Raw genomic sequence first — 10,937 nt, 5'->3', positions numbered from 1 at the left:
TATATATATATATATATATATATATATATATATACATATGCGTGTGTGTGTATGTGTGTGTGTGTGTGTGTGTGTGTGTGTGTGTGTGTATAAATATTTCAACTACATCATGTTTGTTTTCCAGTGCAATATCTATGAGAATTCATTTGACCTAAATGAGGCTAGATCGATAATGTTTAAATTTATTATGTATCTGAATTGAAATGAAATATCAAATAAAGCATAAATAGTAAAATATAATTCATTCCAACTTTTATCTCTACGGAATTGTTAATTTAATAATCTATCGTTTTAGAGCTGTGTACAACAAACCAAAAGAGTTTTCGGAATTTCGGATGTTCTCCTGAAGCCACTCTAATGACATTGGTACATAGCACTGAAATATCCCAGTAAACAAAACAAATCAGTCATACCCTAACCACTTCTCTCTAAGGCCTTGTATTATAATGCTCCTTAATTTCATTGTGAAATTAAACTGACTCGTACGAAATTCATCCCAAATTTAATTGTCTGTCATTTTAGAGATTGCCTTATGTCTCTTTTACGTCTCTGGTCTTGAGATATCTAGCCTGTCAGTATTCATACCGAAGTGCTCTCATTAATCATCAAGACGTTTCACATCCAAACTAAGTCCATGTCTATGATTTAGTAAAGTTCACAAAACTATTTAACAACGTTTATTCTCTCTCCCACTTTTCTCTATACAACAGCAACATTTATTTCCGGGCACCAACAACGCTCACTCTTACAGCGAACATACACCCTTCGTATATTCTTAAATATTCGCTCGAATGCAATGAAACAAATCAGCTAAAATGTACATTTATTCCATTAACAGATATTGCAAAAACATCCAGGAATATTTTTATTCTAGTATGATCTTCGTCAGAAAACGAAAGCCAAAACTACCACACATATGAAAACCCAATCCACCTAGAAATTAACAGTATGCAATTAAAACTGGTGATTGCTTTATGTGTAAAACTTTGCCGTCGCTGAGAATATTTCTTAGTGAAGGACACCATAAATACTATCAACAGTGCATAACAAAATAAAGAAATACAATTTTACATCCCTTTACAGCCAACAGTATTACAGTTTAAAACAACGACTTAGTCTATATAGAGCTATGATGAGACACTCGACCGGACACTACTATATTTAGAAACGCACAGCACTCCCAGACATCTTAGACAGAATTCCGGTGGTTCTAGACATTCAAATCTGTCTAGGCTAATTCCACCTCAACTCAAGTGCTTCTGAAACACTCGCCCATCCACCTTCAAAAAACAGACTGTGTCCTTCATCTCTCTCAAGTCCCTGCTAACCCATATATTCAGTGTTTCCCTGACAGAATATCATAACTTTTGAAATTCCGTCCTGTCGATATCTTTCGTACAGCCGTTGCTTGAAGCATTTTGATCGTAACATTACCAATCTACATTTTGGTGACAGATCAAAAAAACATTCGTTACTTACAGTTCTATATTTAAGAGATGAGGAATTATTTACATTATTTACATTATCTACATTTGACGGATATTCGTCCTCATCTTGTTTGTTGTTAACACAACGTTTCGGCTGATATACCCTCCAGCCTTCGTCAGGTGTCTTGGGAAAATTTCGAACCTGGGTTCTCATTCCTATCGATGTTACTATTATTATTATCAGGCGAAACATGTCGGCCCCTCAAAATAAGTGTAGAAGAACATCGCAAAGCTGTGACACGAGGAGATATCGATAAATCGGGTATAGCTGATCATGTATGGAAAAATGGAAACCACCTCCCCCTGTGGGATGAAGTTAAAATAATAGACAGGGAACAACACTGGAAAATACGAAAACTAAAAGAAGCAGCACATATGCTAGGACACAACAACCTCCTAAGCAGACCGAGTGCAGATATGAATAGCATATGGGAACCGGTATTGAGGAAGGATAGAAAAATAATAGATTTATAAGCCTTAAAATTCACCCCATAATTGCCCACGGGCATATGGCGTAGTGGTTAAGAGCGCGGGCTACTAACCCCAAGGTTCCGAGTTCGATTCACGGCAGCGACCTGATTAATAATAATAATAATAATAATATAATAATAATATAATAATAATAATAATAATAATAATAGTAACATCGATAGGAATGAGAACCCAGGTTCGAAATTTCCCCAAGACACCTGACGAAGGCTGGAGGTTATATCAGCCGAAACGTTGTGTTAACAACAAACAAGATGAGGACGAATATCCGTCAAATGTAAATAATGTAAATAATGTATTCGTTACTTATTTTAGGTCCAGCCTACGCAGGAGTAAATATGTCGCCATCTCGGTATTCCAAACAAGATATTTGCTTAACAGTCAGAATAGGGATACTTTCTGTAAAATGATCTGAGTGTAAGGGATAACCGATAGAGTTATTTACCAAATTTGTACACATACAGGTACACACATGCACGCAAACAAATTAAAACCACACAAAAATACACAAACATATGTGTGTACGTGTGTGTGTCTGTGTATATAAATCCATATATATAAACACATACGTATATATATATACACACACATATACATATATATATATATATATATATACACATATATATATATATATAAATATATATATATATATATATATATACATATGCATGTGTGTATCTACGTATGTATGTGTGTATGTATGCATACCCTTACATGTGTACGTATATGTATGAAGACAACTTTTCTTTGAAAACATAAGAATAACGTAATTTATACTTTATTTTCTCTATTTTCGCGTGAGTTATTTGCAATTTGTTACGGAGTATTCACAAATTTTATCAGCCTCGTCCACTCTCACCCACCAGATGGAGTTGTGGGACTAAGTGTGCACATTAACGCTTTTGAAATATTAAATTCATAACTCAGTGTTATCATTTATTTGCAAATAATATGTAATATAAGAGGATTTACCTTAGCATAATGACGTGCAATTAGTTTTGCTTCCATCAGTGATCACCTACTTTTGTGGGAATTCTGTATATTATACATGTGCTGTTTGCTAATGTTTTCTTATGTACTTAACTTTTATGTCATGTGATGTTATGCATAAACACTGCTCCTTGATGTAAGCTTACTGGTAAGCTGGCAGTAAAGTGTTATAATTGCATGGCCAATGTATTTGAGATTCATAAATCACAATGGTCATTAGGAGCTTATTTGCCTATTTACATGTTTTTGTTTATTATTTGATGATGGGATTATTAATTCAAGTATTTTCAAGTACATTATTAGCGTTAGCTTATGGGATTACCAGCAAATATATTTTGTTTCAATATACATATATAATATAATACGATATAATATATGTATGTGTATATATATATATATATATATATATATATATATATATATATATATATATACATATACACAAACATATATGTATATATATATATACGTGTTTGTGTATTTGACTATATGTGTGTATGCATTTTGAAAGTATCACTTTATGTGTGCGCTCAGATGTCTTTACAAGGTATATGATAGAATGTGATAGAACTGGGATCATTCCTAGTAAAATCCAGTCCTATTTAATGACCATAACTAAGAATTTATGTGATACATTTATCTGCTTGATGTGGCTGATAGTAAAAGATGAAACCTGCAATGGTTTAATTAAGAAATTAATGGTCGTTTGTCGGATATTCAACGTGTTCACGCTATTCCAGGAAGGAATGGCGAAACTGGTATAAATCTACACCCAAATTCTTATTTAATAAAATCCTTGCTAATTTACAGGACAACACCTCTCACTGGAACCCTTTCAATCAACCATTTGGCGAATATTTGCTGTTATTTCATCGTTATTAATGGCTGGGAATAAAAAGTCATAAAACTGTCTCCTTGTGCAATGGTGATTGCAGAAAGAGTAGTAGGATGAGTATTCAACAGAGAAGGGGAGGAAGAGAAAGAGAGTAAGGATGTTAGAATATCAGGTGGATATAGTGAGTTACAGGGAAAAGAAAGGTTATTTAAAAGTAGCAAATATAGATTAATGCATATATCTATAGAGATATAGATAGTGGGGAGATAGAAAGATGAAGATGTATTAAGGAGACTGCAGAAATACAGCGAGATATCATGAGTGAAGGAGATGGGGAAGAGTGAATATAGCGAGGTGTGTAGGAGAGAAAGAAATTTAAAGTAAAGAAAGAGTAAAAATATAATAGAAACAAATAAAGTTGTTTAGATGTAATGACAGAGGGGAAAGAAAGGCGATAGAAGATTAAGGACATATTAAAGGGAAAAGCAAGAAAGAATGCTAAAATGGGAGGGAAACTAAACAATTCAGTAACATAACAACTTACACAGAAAGGGAACCGAGAGATGAAACAATTGGGGAAAGAAAGAGAATGGAAAGGCAAACTGAGGACCATAGAGGATGGAAGATATACTAAATGAAATAAACAGCTGTATAGGAGATGTAGAAAGACAGGGAAACAGAGAGGGAGAGAGAGAAAGAAACAGAGAGAGAAAAAGAAACAGAGAGAGAAAAAGAAACAGAGAGAGATAAAAATCGGAGATATGTTATCTTAAATATCTATTAATCTCCAGAATTACGCAGACAGGTTCTTTAGTGATAAATTCCCAATATAATATATAATATCTTCCAGAGCCAGGATATTAAAATTTGCTACAGAACATATCACCAAGTTTATACGATATACATCATACATATTATTCCCCAGAACCCTATATATATATACACGACGATATTATTGTTTATAATAATATCAGTGGTTTACCATGCGTAAAAAACTCATAACGGTAAAAAATTATCAATTAATAATTAAGAGTTAGAAGTAGTACCGGGATGATAAATATAGAGTCAAAATGACCAAACCACAAATTTTCACTTAAACACATTAATGTGTATATATATACATCATATATATATATATATATATATATGATGTATATATATACATACATATATATAACATAACTATACATACACACATGTCCTCACACACACGCGCACATATATATGCGTATAAATATTAGACAATTCTTCAATATATCTACATCTATCTATCTGACTATCTTTGTGTGTGTGTGTGTGTGTACGAGTTGCGTTCAATACGTATCCAAACTATAGGCATAAAAAATAATCAATGTTATACATTTCAAGAATTTCTTTTAATCACCTTCAAAATGCTGCCATTGGGAGTTCATACATTTCTCCTAGCGGTTCGTCCACTGCTGGTAAACCTCTATAGAGCCTTCCGTGGAGCAACGCTGTGGTCTTTCTCAAAATATCCTCCTACGAATCAGAATGCTTCCACTACTTCGAGGGTTTCTATCTGGGCAAAAGCCAGGAATCACACGGTGCCATTTCAGGAGAGTAGACAGCCTGTTGGACATGTGATGTTTTCTATTTAACCAGGAAATCTTGGACTACGGAATGCCTTCAAAATATTCCGGATTTTCGATATCTATTATGATTATCTAAAGAATGTTACAGTTGTTTAAATATGCGGCTGTGTGTTAAGAAGCTTGCTTCCCAACCACATGGTGCCTGGTTCAGTCCCACTGCGTCGTGTCTTGGACAAGTATCTTCTACTAGAGCCTCGGGCCCACCAAAGATTTGTGAGTGGATTTAGTAGAGAAAATCTGTAAGAAGCCCGTCGTATATGTGTGTGTGTATGTGTGTCTCCAGTTGTCCCTCCATCACCGCCTGACAACCGGTATTGATGTGTTTATGTCTCCCTAAATAACGGATCCATAAAAGAGACCGATAGAATAAGTACAGGCTTAAAAATTACGTCGTGGGGTCGATCTCTTCGACTAAAATCCTCCAGGGCAGTGTTCCAGCATCGCCGAATTCAAATGACTCAAAGAAGTAAAAGAATAAAAGAGGAAAAGAATATAAAAAGTCGTCCAAAATCTATGTCTCAGCTATTGTCTTGAATATGTTCCCTGTATTTATTCATTGTAATATGTACTTTTTCATATAACAATAGTTACACTTTGGTTGATGGGCACTGCTGTCCTCCATAGACGCTAACTATAGATCCTCTTTTCTTTATTGCTTCCTTATTACGAGATGAGTTCTGTTGATTAACTTCACTGATAGAAGTTATATACCATTTACATGCTCATGTAATGATAGTATTTATCATTCGAATGTTCATGTACACATCTGGTTAAATCATTTATAACGATTTGTCTGAATCTTTGGGATATAATTACAATATCATATGTTGTTTATGGAGGAGCAATTGATATTGCTGTATATTCCCATGTCATTGTCCTTGTACACAACTGAAGTGTGGAGCTATCAATCATCCTATGTTCTCCAGGATAAATAACTCATGAAGATAAACGATTCCTTTACCGTCGTATCACATAACTTCATCGAACACATGGCTTCACTTCTTTATTTTTTGTTCAATAGTACTAACCATAGAACTAGAAAACATTATTAACACGCAGGACGGTTCTGAATTCAAAATCCTTGATTCTTGTTCTTTTTCTCCAGAAGTATGCAACTATTTGGAGATGGAATTTCGTTATGGAAGTGTACATTATATATATAATATTTTACTGGTTTCAGCTAGACGTTGGGGCCGTGCTGTGTGACAGTCATTCAGTATGTTTGGGTTTCTTTACCGCATTGTTTTTTTGTGAAGAGCTTAGTTGGACGGAGGTGCATTTCTTTGTGCCTCCTGAAGCGATCTGGGCTCATCTGGTCTTGCAGATAAAACATTGAAGACCTACACATCTACAAATCGAAAATCACCAAGTTTGAAGGCCACGCTCTTACAGTATTGTGTTTTATTCTAGTTGGGTGCTAGACCTTCAGAGATCTTCCATGTGCATATCACTAAATATCTTTCAAGCCTTTTCTCAAAACAAGAGGGCTCCAGTTCACTTAGCTTCTCTCAGCAGCTCATCTCTTTCACCGATCCAATCTTTATGTAGTGGCTCTGGATTACCCCACGTCTCGCCACCAGTTCGACCATCTGCTGTGACCATAGTTAGGAGCAGTAATTCAGACGACTTCGAAAGAAAGTTTTCCATAGGAATATTATAGTATCTTGTTTATCTGATTCTGAATGATCTCAGAATCTACCCAGGTAATTGCCTGCACAGCGTTGCCATCTTGGTAATATGCACATGGAATGTTGCATCATTACTCATGTGGATTCCCAGGTTACGCACTGACTCTGACTCAAGGATTGCACTACCCGTCTTCCTTTGTATTCCGATTGGTGTCTGTTGGTGGGCCAACAGTGGAGTGCTTGAAATTTCTTAGTATTGAACTGCAAGTTAGTTTCATCAGCCCAGTTGTATACTGCAAGCAGTTATAACATGTCATGAGAGACCTTGACCATCTGTGCTACTTTTGTAGCATCGACATAGCTGGTCACAGACAGTACAGTTGGGTGTATTGCTGAGAGACTCACCACGAAGTGTAGTGATCTCACAACACTCTTTTGAGGGACTCCGCTGCGAGTTGGTTTCCCGACCTGTCGTGCGTAGTAGTAGTAGTAATAGTAGTAGTAGTAGTAAGAGGAGGAGCAGTAGTAGGAAGAAGAGGAGGGGGGGAAAAGGTGAAGAACAAGGAAAGAGGAGCTGCAGCAGCAGTAGAATTTAGGCTTTCATTTATTAACTTTTTATACAGAACATTTTCAGGATTGTTTTTCACAACGAGGTATATATGTTTGTATTTCACGAATCATAGTCTTGCTTTACATCGATTTCATTCGTTTCAGTTTCGAAGACAATTAAGTGAATCTGTCGCCTTCTTTTGGTAAGGACTTTTACAAATACTTTGAATGTTTACTAAATTTAGGAATAGTGAGCAATAATATATTTTTATGAGATTTTAAAAAAACAATTTTTTTTTTTACAAGTAATGTAGATGTAATATATTATTGTAAATTTTGCGGTAGTATGAAATTTGGGCTTCTCCATTTTAAACTAGTTTGTTTAATACTTGTGTTCTGTGTATATGTACGTGTGTTTGTGTATGTGCATACATGTGTGTGTGTGTGTGTGTGTGTTTGTGTGTGTGTATGCATGCGTGTGTAAGTCTACGTGAAAGGAGAGGTAAAATTGGATTTTCTTGTAAACTATTTAGCGTTCCCGAGATTAAATATTATGTAAATTAAAAACATTCTGAATCTCCGAATAATTGGGCTACAGTTTTCGTACGGTTTCTTGTCTGTGAGGGGATCACTGGTAAAACGTGTCATTATTGATGACAGATAGAAATCCATTCATACATAAATACATACGGGCAAGTGTGCATATATATATATATATATATATATATATATATATCTTTGTATACACATACACATACCCAAACAAACTAGTATGACATTTATGTGTACGTGTGTGTGTGTGTGTGTGTGTGTGTCTGTGCCCTAGAGTGCTCACATGCAGCGGAACTATTTCTGTCACATTAAATGGTTATTTTATAAATTCAATCCAAAATTATTGCTATTATTCCTATATTTATCCTACATTGTATCGGTACAGCTTGATGCAATCACCAAAAAATTGACTCATCAGTCAGCATCATTAGACAGCGATCGGAATAGTGGAATAGAGGCTTTATTTTGCATATTCAAAACGTTGCCTATAAGTAAATTTAAAGACATAGACAGTCGAACCTCGCAGTACGAGTGCCCCATTGCACGAGTACTTTCTTGTACGAGTAAATTCTTGAAGTACGAGCGAAATTCCAAAGTACGACCAAGTTTCATACAAGCGACCGCTAGTCGGCGCTGAGCTTGAAGAGGCTCTCCCAACAAGCGCAGTCTCCGCTCGGTCAATTCTCGTGTTTATCTCGTTGCGTTTTTCTCAGTGCTTTTGTTTAGTCTTGTTCATTTATTGCTATTATTTTATAATAATTAATTGTGTTAGTTATGGGCCCTAAGAAGGTTACTGCTGAAAGGAAAAGGGCCGATTACGATAGAAGTGAAGAACGAAATCATAGACAAACATGCAACAGGAGTGCATGTGGTGGATATAGCACGTCAATACGACCGAAGCACGTCGACGATCTGCAGTATCCTGAAGAAAAAGGACGAGATGAAGGTCGTTACAACAACAAAGGCTGTCTCCAGGCTCTCTAAGCAATGCACATCTGTCCACGAAAGGATAGAACAATTGTTTCTTCTGAAGCAACTCACAGGGGATACGGTTACGGAAACCATTATCAGCGAGAATAAACGACCGCTGTTTGGGGATCTCCTGAAGCAGAATCCTGGAACATCGACGGAGGAGACATCAACAGACGCAATTAAGGCCAAAGCCGGCTGGCTTGATAATTTCAAGAAGAGGACTAGTGTTCATAGATTCGTCAGGGATGGAGAAGCAGCGAGTTCTTACACGAGCGTAGCTAAAGATTTCGTGCGTGAATTCCGTCAGCTCTTGGCGACAGAGGGGTGCATCGCACAACAGGTATTCAGCTGTGAGGAAACTTGCCATTTTTGGGGGGAAAAAAAAACTGCCCAGAATCTACGTAACTGCAGACGAGAAGAAAATCCCAGGTCTTAAGCCTATGAAACATAGACTGACTCTTGCCCTTTGTGCCAATGGGAGTGGACACTTGAAGATTAAGCCGATCCTTCTTTACCATTTCGAAAATGCACGAACGTTGAAGTAACACAAAATCCTGAAGTAGAGGCTACAAGTCATGAGGATGGCAAACGTTAAAGCCTGACGTCACCAGGCAATTCTTCTCTGCGTGGGTCAATCTTCTCTGAGTAAGTCAATCTTCTCTTCGGGCCAGAACTGAAAAAGTACCTTCTGGAGAACGATATTCCTCTCAAAGCCCTCCTCTCCTCGACAATTCTCCTGCTTTCCCGCCAAACCTCGACGATAATATTCTGGACGAATTTAATCTTTCACGCAATGCAGCCCCTATCTAACAGCCCATGGACCAAGAGGTGATTTTTCATTTTAAGAAGTTGTACATCAAACAACTGTTTCGTCGGTGATTTCAAGTCGCTGAAACTACAAAACTAACCAATCATGAGTTTTGAAAGGAGCACTACAACATTGTAAACTGCTTAAAAATCATCGATTTAGCCTTGCCTGAATTCTGCATGGAGAAAACCGTAACCTGACTGCGTATCCGAAGGAGACTTCGAGGGATTGAGTCTGACATACTTGTATTCAAGGAGATAGTCTCTCTTGGCAAGTCCATGGACTCGAGGTTGATGATGGGGGGCATTTGCATGGGGTGAAAGAGATTCGTTCCCCGGAGGAGGACAGTGTAGACGTCTATGATATCTCAACGGTTAACATAAAGGCAGTGTTGTCAAAGTGGTAGTTGTCAAAGATTTTCTGAATTTGTAGATAAATACCATCCTGAAAAAGTAGCTACAGGTCATGCAGCTGCTAAATTTAATGACACTGCTCTGGCGCATTTTTATAACATTTTGAAAGGACTTCTCTTAATATCTTACAAATGAAACAACCTGCAGGTGCAGAAAGTGAAGAAAGTGTGTGCAAAAAGCCCAAATTAAGCAAAGTTAGACGGAAAACGCCAAAAATTGTTCTTCTTGGAATCTCAGTGGAAGGATATTCTCCTTCCAAGCTGTGATCCTCCTCCTCCCCACTCTATCGTCTTCCTCGCACAACACAAATCATCCCATCTTTCAGGTACTTAAATTAATAAAACCAGTTTACGTATTTCTTTTGTATTCTCTTTTTCATAATTGCTATTTTACTTTTACCTACACCTTTTCTGTGTTAAAACGCATATAAAATTATTTTTGGGTGGTTTGTGGGGACCGGAACGGATTAATTATATTTTAGTTAATTTCAGTGGGAAAAAATGATTTGTAAAATGAGTAAATCGTAAAACGATCTCGGTCATGGAGCGAAGTAAACGCTTATTGCGAGGTATCACTATATATATATATATATATATAT

The sequence above is a fragment of the Octopus bimaculoides genome, chromosome 8 (genome assembly GCF_001194135.2).
Source record: "Octopus bimaculoides isolate UCB-OBI-ISO-001 chromosome 8, ASM119413v2, whole genome shotgun sequence".
Taxonomy (NCBI): Eukaryota; Metazoa; Mollusca; class Cephalopoda; order Octopoda; family Octopodidae; genus Octopus; species Octopus bimaculoides.
The sequence above is the reverse complement of the archived record's forward strand: the minus strand, read 5'-3'. Positions refer to the sequence as shown.